At 38.8% G+C, this 18684-nt stretch overlaps 1 pseudogene; it reads left to right on the top strand.

Moving 5' to 3' along the window:
- The first annotated feature begins 402 nt into the window (after nucleotides 1-402).
- LOC118836673 overlaps nucleotides 403-18684 on the top strand; it is a 163131-nt pseudogene continuing 144849 nt past the window's right edge.

Genomic DNA, 18684 nt, shown 5'->3' with positions numbered 1-18684 from the left:
TCACTGGTGGGTTTGTGGCCTGTCAGTTAACCTCAACCTGGTTTAGCCCATTTGCCAAGATGGTTTCACCAAGGTGTGGCCACTGCACAAGCCACAGTTTCTTGGAGCCACAAGTGAGAGTTGGGTGAAAGGTGGATGCCAAAGGTGGATGAGTGGCCCTGGAAAAGACTTGGCAAGCCTTCACATCAGAGGTGCTAGTCCTCCCTTACTACCTATACAACAACCTTGAGGCAAGGAGACCGTTAGAAGGCTATTTCAATAATCCAAATGAGAGGTCAGGAGAACCTGCATTAGGGAAATTATTGTGTGAGTAGAAAGAAAGGAACAAATGTGAGAGATGAGGAGGAAGAAATAACAAGATTCGGCAAACGATTAGAAATATGGGAAGAGTAAGAGCCAGGAATGGAGGATGAAATTGAAGTTGCAAATTTGGATGACAGGAAAGATAATGGTGCTGTCCATAGTAATAAGCTAGATGATGCAGTGAGTAGAACTATGGACTTGGAGTCAGGAAGACCTGAGTTCAAATCTAGCATCAGGTAGTTACTATGTAACCCTGGGCAAGATATTTACCCTCTGTCTTCCTCAGCTTTCTCATCAGTAAAATGGGAATGATAATAGCACCTACCTCCCAGGGCTATTGGGAAGATAATATGAGGCAATATTTGTAAAGAGCTTTGCAAACATAAAGGCATCATATAAATGCTAGCCATTATTAATAAGGTAGTTTGGAAGAGGGACACATTTGAAGAGGAAAGATAATATAATCTGAGATTGCAGATCTGAGATCTGTAGAGATCCATCCATTCCTATTCAACCTATGCAACTCATCCTGTGCCACACAAAACAAAAATAGGGGAAGCAGGTATGTTGTTCATCTATCATAGGCCCAAAGACGCTAGTTTATTTGGCTGGAAAATGGGGAACAATTTGGTATTTTGAGAGGGAAGGGGAAACTTTCCCAGTGGCACCTGAATAATTACTCCTTTAGGTGCCCTGCTATATATAGATTATGTTAGGTTATATCTATGCTGAAGAGTCACCTTGGAAGTAGAGGAAGTAGTTAGGGACTTACACAGAGATTGAGAAGGTGAAGCATGGCAGTGTTGATAGAGTGTTATGTTCAAGCCCTATAATTTGTTCTTGCTGGGAGGATGGGATAAGATCTGTCTTCTCAGACTCTAATTGGGTTGATCACACACCCCTTGGAGTCAGTCCATGACTCTCACTTTGGAAACCAGCCAGCCACTCAGTCAATAGTCAATAAACATTTATTAAGAGCTTACAATGTTCCAGGCAGGGAGTGAGGTGGCACAGAGGAGAAAGTGCCAGCAAGACTCATTTTCCTGAGTTCAAATCTGACTTCAGACACTTACTAGCTGTGCAACCCTGGGCAAGTCACTTCACCTTGTTTGCCTCAGTTTCCTCATCTGTAATATGAGATGGAGAAGGAAATGGCAAACTACTCCAGTATCTTTACCAAGAAAACCCTATAATAAGGTCATGAAGAGTAGCACATGACTGAAATGACTAAACAATAACACAGTCAGGCACTGTGCCAAGAATTGGGGATACAAGAAAGTCAAAAGACAGTCACTAACCTCAAGGAGTTCACAATCTAATGACTGGTGAACTATCCACTAGTATACATCACCAAAAGTCATCCAAACCTTATTCCACATTATTCAATCAAAGAAGTTTAGCGAAGAGACGTTAGGTCAACTAGTCCAGTTTCCATGTATTATAAGTTAGAAAATTGAGGTCTACAGAAGCAAAGTCCCTTGTTCACTAGGGTATACAGCTGTCTGTGACAGAGTCAGAACTAGAATCCAGGTGGTGATGTATTGCTCTTTTGATCACATGATGGGCTGAATAGAGTTTTGACAGTGTTTTCAATGACTCCATGTAATTACAGCTTCTATCACACCAAACAAGTCATTCCAAATATTATATTTTAAGATTCACTTACATTTTTACTGTATTTTCCAGATAAGCAGGTCTAGACTGAAAAGATTTATCATTACCCAAGATCAATGTAGCATCAGCTATGAGGGCAGTACCATTCATTAATCAGGAAACTCAGAAAGAAGAGATATCTTTTCCCCTCTCTGTCGATCGACCATTATTTATTAAACATATACTATGAGTTAGCACAGTGCTAGGCACTGATGATGCAAATAAAAATTAAAAATATAATCTCTGCCTTAAAGGATCTTATATTCTATTAGAGAGAGAAAATATACATATTTAAGTACATACAGAATAAACACATAAATGCCAGAAAATTCTGGGGAGAAGATACTAGTATGTGGAAAGGAGAATTAGGAAAATCTTCATACATAGAAAGTGACACGAGCTGAGTTTTGAGGAAGGAGAATTTTATAAACATATTCTTGGAATGAGACATTGTCCTTATGGAAGGACATGACAGGAACTGACACATTGGAGGCATTAAACGGTCAATAACATTTATTAAGCACCTATTAAATGCCAAACATAACTGCAAAATAATAACAGTAACAATGAGGTAAAATAGCATTTATGTAGTGATTTAGGGTTTTCAAAGTGCTTCAGAAGCCACAAAACAGCTTGAGGGTGCTGGTCACCCATAGGGTGCAGCCAGAGGCAAAACAGTTCAGCAGAAGAAGCACTGGACTGGAATTCTGCGATATATATACTTGCTCCACTATTGACATGCTGCTGTAACCCTTGGCTCAAAGGGCCAGTTTTATGATACCTCTCCTCATTCGTGGAAATTGATTACACAATACCCCATCCTTTCACAAGTAGCAGGCAGTTGGGTGAGAGCTAGAGAGAAAAGAGATCCCAAGAACTTCTGACTTCCAGCTTCAAGAGAGAATGCATGATCCCAACTTCTCTTCAGGTCTCTGAAGGGAAAGAAAGATGCTGGGAAGTAGCCAATATTAAAGGAGATAGCACTCTCTATTATGTTCCTACAATCAAGGAGATAGACTAGAGACTTCAGGGAAATTCCCCTTGGGTATGAGCTGAGGCTTTCTCTCTCTCAGTTGAGATGAGTTATCTCACTCCTAGTGAGAGAATTCATTTGCTCTATGTGTTGTCTGGAATGTGTTCTCTTAGGCATACTTTCTCTGATTACTGTTGTGCTATAGACTTGGATAAATGGCTTTGCCATTTGCCATGTGTATTCATTGTAGAAGTGACGTTTGGTGGGAAGGGAGTCAAGCTTTGTATATAGAGCTGAAGAAAATCTTACCCATATTAAGGATTAGCAATTAGCAGGAACTTAAAATTACATCCCTACATTAATAATTTTAGGGAGCAGATAAATATAATTCTAGCCTGCTACCACTCTCTGTCTCTCTATCCCTCTCTGTCTCTCTGTCTCTGTCTCTCTCCATCTCTCTTCCTCTGTCTCTGTGTCTCTCTCTGTCTCTCTGTCTCTCTCTCTCTCTCTGTCTCTCTCTCTCTCTCTCTCTCTCTGTGTCTCTGTCTCTGTCCCTCTGTCTCTCCCTCCTTCCCCACCCCCGATTTCAACAATCTGGCTAGCAGCTGTTGTGGGGGTGAAAGATCAACACAAGCCCAACAACAAGCATGCTACCAGCACATGCAAAAGCCCAGGTTCTTTGGATCTGCTTTAGTAAGGAAAGCAATGTTAAGGGGTTGACAAGCTTACTTTAATTCAGCATACAAATACCATTCACTTAGTTCAGGGGAAAAGACCAGCACCCTGAACTTCAGAGCAAACATAAACAAATTACAAACATCAACAGACAGACCAAATACAATTCATAGTTCCCAACATCTAGGTTCTGCCCAGGAGCTCATAACAAGGGCTGGTCCAGAGTCATGAGCACCACCATGGCTGTGGGTAAGAGCTCTGACAAAGAGAAAGCCGAGCCCTGGTTTTATATCTTTTTCAGGGTCAAGGGTGAATCACACATGCGACTCACCCATGTGACCTAAAATCGTCACAAAGAGGCTACTTAAACCCACGTGGTCTAAAAGCCTCTGAGGTCCCAAACATGTCACAAACTCATGTGCAAACTGGGCCCTCCCCTGAGGCAAGGAGGTCACCAAGGACTCCTAATCTAATCAAGGAAACAAAGCCCAAACTCTTTAAAGGCACTTGGTTGAACTGAGTGCTAAGAGCCCATTTTGTTTACCAACACACACCACACATCCTTGTCTCTCTCTGTCTGTCTCTGTCTCTCTCTGTCTGTCTCTCTCTCTCTCTCTCTCTCTCTCTCTCTCTCTCTCTCTCTTTCTCTTTCTCTATTTCTCTCTCTGTCTTTTTCTGCCTTTCTCTCTCTCTCTTTCTCTCTCTCTCTCTCTCTGACTCTCTCTCTCTCTGTCTCTCTGTCTCTCTCTGTCTCTCTCTCTCTCTCTCTCTCTCTCTCTCTCTCTCTCTCTCTCTCTCACACACACACACACACACACACACACACGAGGAGAGTGTCCAGCCTCTGGCTTTAACCTCCTGCTTTTTCTCCTGGCAGGAATCAAAGTCTCTCTGGGAGAAGGATGAGGTGAGGCACACTAGTGATGTCTATTCTTGCCTCCCCGGAGCCAAATCCAAATAGATCCATTTTGACATATATAATCTATATTATTTTCAAAAATATGTATTTTTTTTAAAAAACAAACCATACATGCCTGTTATACTAGTGATCATGAATAAGTCATATAACTTCTCTAGGCCTCATTTTCCTCACTCATAAAATGATAATTGGGAACTACATGGTCTCTAAAGTTGTTTCCAGCTCTAAAATTCTGTGTTTCTGTGTTTCCTCTTGTTAATAATGCCTAGTCGTGTTCTCACATACCATTGTCATAGACACACTTCCCACATACAATGTACCTATTGCTAATAATGCTCACATCTAGAGTCTGGGTCCCTTGGTTTCTTCCTGAATACTCACTCTTCTTCTATTGCTCAGATCTTCACCAATCACAAATTCTTACTATCAGGGTTCCATCATAATTGTCTTCGATGGGTTGCTATCGCTCTGTGGGGATGAGTGCAGGTCCCAGGCCCCCATACCTTCTTTTCTCAGCTCCACAGGCCAGTGTTGTCTCTCCTGATCTAAATGTGGTGCTTCCCCTCCAAACTCCCAACCTGGAATCAGTTCCTAGGATCTGCTCTCATTTTCATACCCTGAATAAAGTATTAACTCTGAAGGTCCATATTAGAAAGTTGGAGTCAGATGACTTGAGTTTGAACCCTAGGTCTGCTACCTTACCTGTGTGACATCAATCAAGTAAAAGTGCTGATTTTAGAGTCAGAGGACCTAGGTCAAAGTGCCAGCTATTACACTTACTAACCTGTAGGATTTTAAGTAAGTGACTAAACCACTTTAGTCTGTTTCCTCATCTATAAAAATGAAGGTGTTTCCTCTCAAGTCCTTTCCAGTTCTAAATCATTAAAACTAAGTGATTTAATTGGTCTCATTTTGTCTCAGTTGTAAAATGGCAGGAGGAGGGAAGACTAGATAACCTCTAAGTTCCTTTCAACTCTAAATATAGGATCCTACAAGCTCTTCCCCATTTTCATTCCTTGAATCCATGGCTCTATACTCAACAGCCTGCTTAGGAAATAAACAGTAACTAATACAAGGCTCCATTTTCTCATCCTCTGTCTGGTTCCATTCTACATTACTCATTTAATTTACTACATTGATCATTTCAATTCAAAACCCACCAGGGGCCAGACACTGCACTCACCGCACCCAGATATCTAATTCATCATTGATAGTCAAGAGAGGGCTCCTTTTGTAGATGAGGAGATAACTAAAGATGAAGAAAACTCCATGAACACTGTGTCTCAGAACATACACAGCCTGCCTCCACCCCAGATTCCAAGCTCTAACCATGCCATTCCACATGCCCACATTTATCTAAAACCCTGAGTAACAGTGTGCGCCTGTTTACTGACTGTCAAGATATCATTAACAAGTAGCAAGATCATTCTCACAGCAAAGTCCCAAGGAAGTTAAAAGCATTTTCTCTGGATTCCATGCCTCTTGAAACAACACAATATTTGTTTGAAGTATAACTAAGGTAATCAATCATTAATTAATATGAAATTTATCAAATAAACATAACAAGGGCCTACATCATACAAAGCACTGAGCTTGACACAGAGACACTTCTAGAAACCACCAATCTGATAGAGGAGAGAAGTTGTTGTTGTTGAGTTGTTTCAGTCATGTCTGACTCTTTCTGACCCCATTTTGGATTTTTTTGGCAAAGATACTGGAATGATTCGCCATTTTCTCCTCCAGCTCATTTTACAGATGAGGAACTGAGGCAAAAAGGGTTAAGTGATTTGCACAGGGTCACACAGCTAGTAAATATCTGAGGCCAGATTTGAACTCAGGCAGATGAGTCTTCCTGACTTCAGGCCTGGCACTCTATTCATTGCACCACCAAGCCACCCCAGAGGAAAGAAGACATGTATGCAAATAAGTACACTTAATTCTTGCTTCTATGGTACTTCATTAGCCACAAAGCTAACATCCCTAACTTTTGTCTCATATCTTTGGAACTTTTGGAAACATCTCTTTCCCCACACATATAATTTTGTATGTCTTCACAGACTCTTAGTTCATGGGAAACAGCACTAAGACACATGCGACCCATTATGGTGAGAAAAGGGAAAAAAATGTACGTTGTAAGAGCTACATGTGTGCAGAAGGGAAAACAAGGAGGGGATGATCTCAGCATTCCTGTATAAAATGAAATTATGGTTCCTTCTTGTGCTTATGCCAACTCCTCAGAAGAAAAACAGAAAATTAGAGGAGTAGATTTGCTATTATTCTTTCAGGTAATGGCTAAATGACATGGACCCATAAGCATGGCTAATTGGCTGGCATCCACTAAGAAGTCACAGCAAAATCTCATGATGCCAAGGCAACAGGCAGGGTTTCCAGTGGAAGCCACCACTGCTCCTCCCACCCATGGTGGGAAATTTCAAGTCACTCCACAGAACATTAGGAAAATCCCTGCTAACCCCCTTGGAGTAAATGATCCCCTTCATCACAAGGTCTAGACAAGTAATGAAGTCTTCTTTGGCTCTGCCTAATTCATCCCCCCCAAAAAAATTAGCAACCATTTTTAAAGATTCTTAAAGACTGCCTGAGAATGTAAACTCCCTTTCATCTACCACAAATACCACTCATAGAGTTGTTCTTCCTTTTTTCTAAAATGTAATTAGTATATTCCATTGAAGAGAAAATGAACAGTTGTGGCATATATTTCTGAGACAGCATAACTAGTCTGGTGGGTTGGGCTGATTTGTTGACTGCTCACAAGGCCACAAATACTCTTAGTTCCCTGTTATCACTTATCAGATATGTTTAGCTCTACCTCAAAGGGAGTCACACTAATACCTTCTTCACAATGATTATCTTTAGTTAGATTTTGTTTTTTAATGTCAGTTGGTACATTTACTTCCATATGTCTTTGTATTGAAATAATTAGCCTAGAGAAAAGGTTTAAGAGGAACACAGGTATTTGAAGTACTTGAAGGGCTATCATAGAAATAAGATTAGCCTTATTCTCATGGACTCAAAAGTCAGAACTTTGGGTGGAAATTGTAGAAAAGCAGAGCTTGAATTGACATAAACAATCAGTCAGATGATAAATATTTGTTAAAATCTACTATATGCCCAGCACTATGCTAAGTGCTGTGGATATACAGAAAGGTAAAGACAGTCCCTGATCACAAGGAACTCAGAACCTAATGGAGGAAATAACATGAAAGCAACTATGTACAACCAAGTTATATAATAAAAAATCTCTAAGCATTAGAACTGTCAAAAATAGAATTTGCTGGTTTGGGAGCTAATATGTACTTGTCCTCGGAGCTGGAAGCTAAATTTGAGAAAGTTTTTAGAAATAGTTTTTGCTTAGGTATCCTTGGGAGTAGATGACCTGTGAGGTCCTTTCCAAGTCTAAAATTTCATGACTCCACTATCCCATTACTATCAGTAATGTGTTTCTCATCATCAAAAATATTCAAACAGAGCCTGGACACTGTCAGAAATTCTGTAGAAGGGATTTCTGTAGCAGTTGCATGCAATGCTTCATTAGTTCCCTTCCCTCATGAACTGATACAATGGAGGTAGGTCTTATCTTTTGTATCTCAGGGAAAGTAGAAATACCTAGTGGGATTCCTGCCATCTGTAATCTGTGGCTGCCAGGAGGAGATTGGGCTGCTGGTCTGAGAAGATCAAGTCCATAGGGAATGCTGGCACTCTGAAAACTGTGCTCAAGGTAATGTGGCCAGGGTAGATTTCCATTCTAGCCAAAAGACATTTGATTCAGTCAATGATTGAAACAATTGCCTAATAGACACTACATTTCTCACTTTGAAAAGTGTGTTTTTAATTAGTCTCAGACACCTTCTGTGAGGAAGTTACTGTTTCGTGTGGCAATTTGTCAGAGTCAACTATCATTCTAACTGTGCTTAATTTTTAAATTATGCATGAAGCTTTAAAATTTTGACACAGATGTCCCCCACATTTTCTGGTTTATCTCTATGAAGTTTGTTGTACAAAGAAAGGGAGGAGGCTCTTCATGTATAACATTTGATATCAGCATACAAAACCCCTAGAAGACAGAACTGAAAGAATGATGAAGGAAAATGCATTTATTAGGAGCTTTATGAATAAAATTTATTTCACAGATTGAACAAAACGACTTCCATGATATAGTAAGCCTCATAGGTGAACTTAGAATTTTTTAAAATGTGTACCATCAAAGCCTTTCAATTATGATAGAAATGTCTTCCTTTTATATTGAGACTTTTATTGGCCTCCATATGTCTGATTCTCCACTGAGCACTGAGAATCTTATGATCTTTAAATATAAAAAATATAATAGCATTCTCTGCAATTCCTTCAATATTTCATCCCTGGGCCCAAATCACTGATTCAAGTGCATGGCAGCCAGCTTCAAAATCTAACGGGCCTTCTTAAACTTTTATTTTTATGTCTGGCGAAGCCTATGGATCCCTTCTCAGAATAATGCATATAAATGAGTAAAATAAAATAAATAGAATTACAAAGGAAAAGCTATATTGAAATACAGTTACCAATATATTAACAAAATGAGTTTACAGACTTCAAGTTAAACACTTTCTCTCTAAGAGCTAAGTAGAGGAAGCAGCAGTCAAAATGTTGAGAGGTTATTTCAATAACCCTACAAAAATGCTCAACACCCGTTGTTCTCATACAAATAGCTCAGTAGCAAGTCAATCAATCATTTAATCAAGATGTATTTATTAAGCACTTATTCTGTATAGGCACTGTGCTAGGCACTGGGAATATAAAGACAAATATAACAAATTCCCTGCCTTCAATTAGCTTATATTCAAACATATATTCAAATACATGTATCTATAAATGTATTTCACAAATATGTTATATGTTGTCACATATGTAAGTCTGTGTGTGTGTATTTGTATAGAGGCATGTATGTTTGTGTGCATGTGTATACAAAATACAAGGAAAAGGAGCAAAGGGAGGGGCAGTACTAGCAGCTGGATGGATCAAGAAAGCCTTCTACAGGAGGTAGTACTTAAGCTGAGCTTCCAAGGAAACTAGGGACTCTAAGAGGCAGGAGTGAGAAGAGAGGGAAGCTGAAACATAGTGACAGCCTATGCATAGGAAGGTAGGTGGAAAATGGAATTCCATGTGTGAGAAACTGTAAGAAGGTCAGTTCATTTGGGTAGTAAAATATGTGAAGGGGAATAAAGTATAAGTCAGGAAAAGTAGGTTGGAGCCAAGTGATAAAGAGCTTTAAATGATAAGCAAATGAGTCTGTATTTAATCATAAAGTTGATAGGGGACCAATAGAGTATATTGTGAGCAGGGGAGTGGCAAGATCAGACCTATGTTTTAGAAATATTACTTTGGCAGCTGTGTGGATGATGGATTGGGGAGGGGAGAAACAATGCAAAAAGACTGATTAGGAAGTTATTGCAATAGGTGATGAGGACCTAACCTAGAGTTGCAGTGAGTGTGTGAGTGGAAAGAATTGGGCAGATATCAGAGATTTGTGGAGGAAATAATGTAATCATTGATAAGACTTACAACTCACACCACATGTGGGATGTGAGAGTCATTCAGCCCATCAGGAAAGATTTATTAAGCACCTACTATGTGCCCTAACAAGCTCTTGTCCTCAAGGAGTTTACATTCTAATTGGGGGAAGACAACATATAAAACAGAGCTGAAAAGTAGGGTTGGTGGATGAGAGATGAGAATGTAACCACACAGGGACATCATGAATGATAAAACCTGCAGAGTCAAAAGTGGATGTAGTAGAAGAGTCATGACTGCCTGGTTTGCGCCCTTCTGAGAGGCAAGAGCCCCAAGAGTGAATGGATCTTCCCAGGTGAAAGGGCAGCTGAGGCACAGTGGCCAAGTCTGAAGAGTCAGAAGCAGAGTTGGGAGAGGAGTGAAGGTGATCACGGGTTCTGAAAACCCAGAAAGGGCTTGGATATGAGTCAATATTAGAACATCATTTAGGGACCAGCCTACCTCTGTGCAGAAAGATTTATTGCCAAAATGTTGCCTGTTAGGTGAGGTATTTTCTAGTCTTACGAACTAATGAAACTTTCTACAAAGTAATAGAGGGTAAAGAACATTGAAGAAAGTTTGTATTAAAGATTCTCTATATTGAAGAAATCAGATTTGTTTTGTTGGTGGTGGTTTTTTTTTAAAGATTCTTGAAGTATTTTTTCAGTGCAGATTAAATAAATTAATTTCAAGTAAAGGGGGTAAAAGGAGACAAAGGTAGCATAAACTAAGTTGTCATAGAAGTGTACTTTCAATTGCCATACTTTTGCCCCCATGTAGTTCTAGAGAGCTCTCAGACCATCATAAATTATAAATCCACTGTCCTTTTGTCTGTCCTTGTTCTACTTGCTCTTCTCATGGCTTCTGATGCTCACATCCACTTCCCTCCACCCTTCATAGACATACCCTCTTTGGGTTGAGTGCTAACCGTTCTCTTTCTGCTTTTCTGATAGTTCCTTTTCTGTCTCCTTTAATATAATCTTTCAACTAAGCATGAATGTTCTCCAAGGCTTTGTTGCACGAACACTTCTGACTCTTCAGACTTGGCCACTGTGCCTCAGCTGCCCTTTCACCTGGGAAGATCCATCCACTTTTGGGGCTCTCGCCTCTCAGAAGGGCTCAAGCCAGAAGGAAGCTCAGGAGGCAGGTGATAGCAAAAAGGAGGAAGTGCATGCATTCTCTATTTTGGACCTGAGACACACAGATCTAGGCACACGCTAGGGATCCTCTTCTGGGAACGACTGTCTACTTTTTCAAGGCTACAGCTTTTCCTAAGAATAGAGTATGGAGGAGGAAAAGGAGACAAACAAGACCCAGGAATCAGTCTAAAGAAAAATAATCATCATCCAACTTGTATTCTAATTGGGGAAGACAACAAATAAAAGGCAGCTGACAAGGTGGAAGAAGGAGAAGAAACACATGTGGGGGCATGGTCATGAAATCTGAAGAATCAGGAGGGCAGTGAAGGATGGCTGGCCTGGGTCCCTCTTCAAAATGGAGGCTCCAGAAGCAACTCACTAATGGGAAGAGAGGGTAAATGGATCTTCCATAAAGGCATGTTAGGCATAGTTAAGAGGTTGAGCGAATGAGAAGAAGAGCAGAGAGAAGAGTTAAGGTGCTTAAGCCAATCTGGGGTGCTTATAAAATGTCCTTAAAATGTTTGAAAACTAAAAGTAACACTAAAAAGTTATAATTCTTAGTTTGGATGAAATAGACAAAGCAGCATTAAATGTGTTTCCCAAAATACCAGTCACAGCTGATAGGAAGACATGAGCTTCTAAAGTTTTTTTTTTTCAAATTCACGTTTTCAAATTAATTTGTAACTGAAGGGTTAAATTTTTATATATAACAGTAACAGAATGCTCTAAGGAAAAATAAGTTGTCCTGACCCACAAGGCTACAAAACAGAAAAAGGAAACAATAGCATTGCTGATAAATTATAGGATTGTTTATACAGGACACCTCTGGATATTCTCAAAAACAATGTCTTCTGGACGAGAACAAGGACTTGCATCAATATTATATCAACCAGAGAACAATGAAGAGAAGAAGCCAGAGTTTGTTTTTTTTTTATCAAGGGTATTATTATGGGAATAATATAGGGGAATTTTGTAGTCTCTCTTACAGGGTACTTGCATGTATGTATTCAACCTGTGAGTCTGCTAATGAATTTGACAATCAATAAGCTTCTCATCAACTTAATTTCTGCTTCCTGATTTTTACAACTCAACATACCTCTAAATTTAAGGTCTCTTCTGATCTCTGCAAATAACACCACCAAGAGTGGTGAGATTAAAATTAGCATCCAAAGATGTCATTGTTTCTTTCATACCATCTTCGGACATCTGTTACTACTTTGTTTTTGTGTCTTTTTGGCATTTTATAGACATAAAGGGAAATAATTTATGTTGGGGTTTTTGTTTTGTTTTTTGGCAGATGTTGTTGAACTTAAAAAGAAAAAAAGGTCACCATTCAGTGAGAAAGCTTCCAAATTGTAGTTGTTACATTGACATTAAAACATAAAGGTTGTTATTATGGGCAATTTATTGAATTGCATGCAAACAGAAGTCAGAGTCAGCAGAGTGGTGTCATCTGATTCCACTGATTGGGGGGAAAAACTCCACTGAAGGTTGACTGTACTTGATTTTTTCAAAGTATGTCCTAGATATTCTCTGGCAATACTGTAATGTCATTTTCTTTGCCTCTCAAGGATCAAAAATTCTTAATACTTCCAACCTATTCTGAAGCTTTGTCTTCAACAGTCTCCCTCCATAAATCTCCAGCTTCCTTCAAAGAAAAGTCCTAAGAGCTAAGGCAGCCAAGTACAGGCCAAGACCCATCTGAACTCCACCAACATTCTCCTTCAAACAACTTTAAAATTACACCTCAAATCATATTTTGGAGCAGTAACACCAACAAAAGGTCAGAAAGAGACACTTTTCCAGCCTAAGACAACTTAGAAGGTCCACAGGAGAGGTCTATAGGCCCAGAGCATAGCAGAAGCACTAGTGGTGGGCCTTGGAGGTGCCATGACAGCAGGAGCTGCAGGACCTCTCAGCCCAGAGACAGTAAAGGCAGTTGGAAAACTGAATGGAAAGAGATTAAAGGGGACTGCACTTGCAGGCACTGGGTATAGCTAGTGCTGATTGGCAACTCCACTGCCCACAAGCAGTTCTGGGTCCTAGTGCCAGCACAGTGATTGATCACAAGAAAGTAGAGGCCCTGGTCACAGTTCTAGAGCCAAAAGTAGTGCTACCACTTGTGGCTGCAGGAGACCAGGGGCCTTTACTGGATAAAGACCAGAGAACAGACCAGGAGAGCAGTGACCACACCTTTTCAGGATAACACCTCTTTGGAAGAATCAAAAATTACAGACCAGCAAAGTGATTTGAAAATAACAGTAAAAAAAGATCCTGAAGCTTGGCACAGTGCCTCCCTACTCTGAGGTAAGCAGAACCCAGCTTTAACATAAAATTTAAAGTGAAAAAATAGACCCAGAAGATAAGCAAAAAATGAACTTGACCATAAAAACTACTATGGAGGCAGGGAAGACCAAGACATAAATTTAGGAGACAATAATGTGAAAATAGCTACTAAACAAAGCCTCAAAGAAAAAATGCTAACTAGACCCAAAGCCATCAAGAATTCCTGGAAGAGTTAAAGAAAGACATAAGAAAGGTAGAGAAAAAAATTGGAAGAAAAGTGAGAGTGATGCAAGAAAATTATGAAAAGAGAATCAATTGCTTAGTAAATGAGCAATAACTAAAAATGCTAAAGAAAATAATACCTTAAAAATAGAGTTGGTCTAATGGTAAAAGAGGTACAAAAATTCACTGAAGAAAATAACTCCTTAAAATGCATAATTGGCAAAATGGAAAAAGAGATACAAAAGCTCACTAAAGAAAATAATTCATTAAAAAATAGAATAGGGGAATTCAAAGCTAATGACTCCATGAGACTTCAAGAAATAACAAAACAAAGTCAAAAGAATGAAAAAATAAAAGATAATGTGAAATAGCTCATTGGAAAAACAACTGAACAAGAAAATAGATGAAGGAAAGACAAACTAAGAATTATTGGACTACCTGACAGCCATGATAAAAAAAGAGCCTAGCCATCACATTTCAATGAATTATCAAAGAAAACTTCCCTGATATCTTAGATCCAGAGGGTAAAAAAGAAATTGAAAGAATCCACCAATCACTTCCTGAAAGAGATGTCAAAATGAAAATTCCCAGAAATATTATAATCAAATTCCAGAACTCTCAAGTTAAAGAGAAAATACTTCAAGCTGCCAAAAAAATTCAAATATTGTGGAGTCACAGTCAGGATTACACAAAATTTAGCAAATTCCATGTTAAAGAAACAGAGAGCTTGGAATATGATATTCCAGAAGACAAAAGAGCTAGGATTACAACCAAGAATAACCTACCCAGCAAAACTGAGTATAATCCTTCAAAGGAAAAAAATGGATATTTAATGATATAGAGGACTTCTGAGAATGATAAAAAGACCAGAGCTGAATAAAAAATTTGAGTCAAGCAGAAGACTCAAAAGAAGACTAAAAGGGTTAATATGAAAGAGTAATCATAAGAGACTCAATAGAATTAAATTGTTTACATTCCTATATGGGAAAATGATACATGTAACTCCTAAGAACTTTACAATTATTGGGACAGTTAGAAGGAGTCTTCATAGACAGAGGGCACAGGTGTGAGTTGATTATGTCAAGATGATCTCCAGGAAAATAAAGTAGGGGTCAGAAAGAAGGATGGACTGGGAGAAGGGGGAAGGGAGAACTAGTATGGGAAAAAATTCTCACATAAAAGAGGCACACAAGGAAGAGCTTTTATAGTGGAAGGGAAAAGGGGGGGGTGGAGTGTGATGGAAAATGCTTGAACCTCACTCTCATCATAATTGGTTCAAAGAGGGAAGAATATATATATATAGGTTGTGTTTAGAAACCTATCTTACCCAATAGGGAAATAGCAAGGGAAGGGGATAAAAGTTATGAGGGTGGGATAATAAGAGGAGAGCAGATTGGAGGAGGCAATGATTGGAAGCAAGACAGACTTTTGAGGAGGAGCAGGATTAAAAAAAAGAGACAGACAAACAGGAAAGTGGAGGGAAATGCATAGTTAGTGATCATAATTGTGAATGTGAATGGGATACGCTAACCCATAGAATGGAAGCAGATAGCAGAATGGATTGGAAACCAAAATCAAATGATATGCTGTGTACAAGAGACAGACTTGGGACAGAAAGAGAAGTACTTGAAATGAAGGCTGGAGTGGAGTCTATTTTTCTTAAGCTGAAGTAAATAGGGTGGGGGGGCAAACATGATCTTAGACAAAATGAAAGCAAAATAGACCTAATTGAAAGAGATAATGAGGGAAACTACATTTTGCTCAAAGGTATCATGGACAATTTTGTTGTTGTTGTTCATTCTTTTAGATTGAAAACCCCTCAGCAAAGATACTGGAGTGGTTTATCATTTTCTTCTCCAGTTCATTTTACAGATGAAGAAACTGAGGAAAACAAGGTTTAGTGACTTGCCTAGGGTCACACAGCCAGTGTCTGTGGCCAGATTTGGATTCAGGAAGTTAAGTCTTCCTGTTTCTCAGCCCAATGCTCTATCCACTGTGCCACCTAGCTTCAATGGAGTAGTATCAAAAAAATTTTACAGCAAGTTTCTCTGATGAAGTTCTCATTTCTCTAATATGTAGGGAGCTGAGTCAAATTTATAAAAATCAAGTTGATAAATAGCTGAAGTATATGAACAGGCAGTTTTCAGAAGAAGAAATCAAAGCTATCTATAGTTATATAAAAATGCTCTAAATCTCTATTTGATTAGAGAAAGTCAAATTAAAATGACTCTGAGGTACCACCTTATACCTATTAGAAATGACATATGATGAAAAGGTTAAGGGAAAATCCATACATAAATGAAGTCTTAGTAAAATAGTGAACTGGTCTAACCATTAATAAGAGAAAAAAAAAGTAAAGCCCTATATGGGCAGCAAGGTGGAGCAGTGGATGGAATGTGGGGCCTAGAGTCAGGAAGACTCCTGTTCCTAAGTTCAAATCAGGCCTCAGGTACTAGCTGTGTGACCCTGGGCAAGTCACTTAACCCTGTTTGCCTCAGTTTAAACTTCCATAAAAAAGAGCTGGAGAAAAAAATGACAAACCACTCCAGTACCTTTGCCAAGAACATACCTCCCCAGAAAAGGGTCAAAAATAGTAGGACACAAACAAAAATGACTAAACAAAAACAAAGCCCTGTATTAGTTTGTTTAAAATAAAAACCACAAATTTTATTTTGTCATAACATCGGTTATTTCCCAATTCCCCTTTAGGAAGAGGACACTTCTATAACAATAATAAAAACCAACCCAAACCATTATTCAAAACTTTCTTCTACAGAGACCATGTCTGCTGATGTATACAAAATTCTGTGCTTCTTCCTCAACTCTCTGCTATAAAGGACAAAGTATGTGTCTCAATTTCTTCTCCAAGGACTTCAGTGATTTTTTTACTACTTAAAGTTCAACTTCCTCTTAGTGATTTTTTTTCATTTGCATTGACTTGTCAGTGTGCATATTATTTTCTTAGTTTTGTTTATTTCTTTCTGAGCAACTTCATACAAGTTCACCCATGTATCTTTCATTTTGTCCTGTACCACTCAGTCTGGGCCCTTACAGCTTCAATTCTCAAGTTAGGTCCGAAGGACTTTTTTCAGTTTCAAGGTACTCTCTGGATCTACATGACTAAAATGGAAGCTCTTTAGCCTCCACTGGTACATTTACCTATCTTTTTATCAACCAAAAGACACAATTAGTTCAAGATAAAAGTATTCTTAAAATGGCATAGTATATAAACCATAGTAACAAAACATGTTCCACCATAAACCTGGAGCACACTTTGTCAGAAATATACCCAGAATTAGTGGGAAAAGTGCATGCCCACAGAATAATGGAGAAGCAAACACATAGGGTAAATATGGCCAAGATGACATACATTTATGCAGGACCCCAATGTCTTTTCTCTTCTCAGTGTGTCCTGGTCCTTCACTTTGCTGGACATACGCTGTGGATTTTTAGCTCCGTGTTAGGCTACGGCCTACATGGTTTCCAGCCTTTGGCTAGAACTCATTCATTAGTATCAACAGTAGTCTCACTGCTTCTGCTCTTTCACAATCTCTGCTTTTTGGCCTGCCATCTACCAAATAGCAGGGTCCTGGCCTCAAGAGCCAGACTCCTTATCTTCACACAGTTGGATTGACTCAACTCTGCAGCTGCACTATTGCCCTCTTTTTTTAAAGAATGGTTTTTTATTGTTGTTATGATGGATGTCTCTCTTGGGAGAAGGACATGTAACATAGGGCTTTGTTTTTTTTTTAATAAAAAATAAATTTTATTGATATCTCAATATTGACATCATCTAAATTTTCCTCTCCTAAGAGAGCCATCCCTCATAACAAAGAAATTTTTTTTAAAAAAAACTTAAGAGAACAAATTCTAGCAAAACTGGCCAATACATTGAAAACTCTAACATTATGTGCAGTATTTTGCACCTGTGGATTCTACACATTTGCAAAAGGGTGAGGTGACTTGTCTTCTCATATAACTTCTTTGGCAAACTTGTTTGTATTTTATTGGAGTTGTATAGGATCTGTGGTCCCCATTGAAGGAGTTGCTATTATTTGATCTATATTGGAGCTATATTTTGGTCTATATTAGACTTTTGTTCTTGTCTGACTTTCTTGGTTTATATATCCACTCATGGCATTTCCAATTCATTTTTGTGAACATGTTTTTATCAAATTTATTATCCTATTAGAAAGATTTTAACTTTCCTACCATTCTAGTTTATTGAAGAAGAAAAAAAGAACCCTAAAATATTGAGCATTTTCTATAGTACAAGGGTAGGTTATAATAAATACCTTGCATCTACAATCCATTCTTGCAGGAGACATAATGATACTATTTATATACATTGAATGCTAATCTACCATAAGCTCTAGAGCTGGAAGAGTACTTAGAAATAACCTAGTCCTATACCCCTCCTTCTCAGTATGAGGAAACTGAGGCTCATAAAGACTGTGATTTGCTTAGCGTTACATAAGTCAGAAGTAATAACAAGCATTAGAGTCAGGTCCTATGAACCCATAATAGATTTGATTCCATAGTAATTAGGGTCCTTTTTCAAAGGGTGACTAGCACAAGCCACCTACTCCTGGAAATTACCTCTTAAGTGGTTTGGTACCAGCGTGTATCTCAGAAACCATCACCCATATTACTTGGGCAAGCATAATTCCCTTGTCTTCTGTGTTCAAACCTGGCATCACCCAAGGTAGTGAATTATGATGAGACGAGCTGCTATCATGAGGACACTTTAGATTTAGCACAGCAACAGTCTGATAAATTAGAATTATAGGAAGAAGATGTCCCAAAAAATTCAACTATAGATGGTTTTTTTAAAATGGGGTCTAGGGGCGGAGCCAGCTCTCTCACAAGGTCTGTCAGATTCCTATAAAAAAGTGAATTTGAGCAGACTTGAGAGAGTCAGAAACCGCGAGCAGTCTGCGTGGGGCAAATTTCCGAGCCAGGAGAGTCTG

The sequence above is a fragment of the Trichosurus vulpecula genome, chromosome 2 (assembly GCF_011100635.1).
Source record: "Trichosurus vulpecula isolate mTriVul1 chromosome 2, mTriVul1.pri, whole genome shotgun sequence".
In the NCBI taxonomy this organism is placed as follows: domain Eukaryota; kingdom Metazoa; phylum Chordata; class Mammalia; order Diprotodontia; family Phalangeridae; genus Trichosurus; species Trichosurus vulpecula.
Note: the sequence above shows the minus strand (reverse complement) of the source record. Positions and strands in the feature narration are given on the sequence as shown.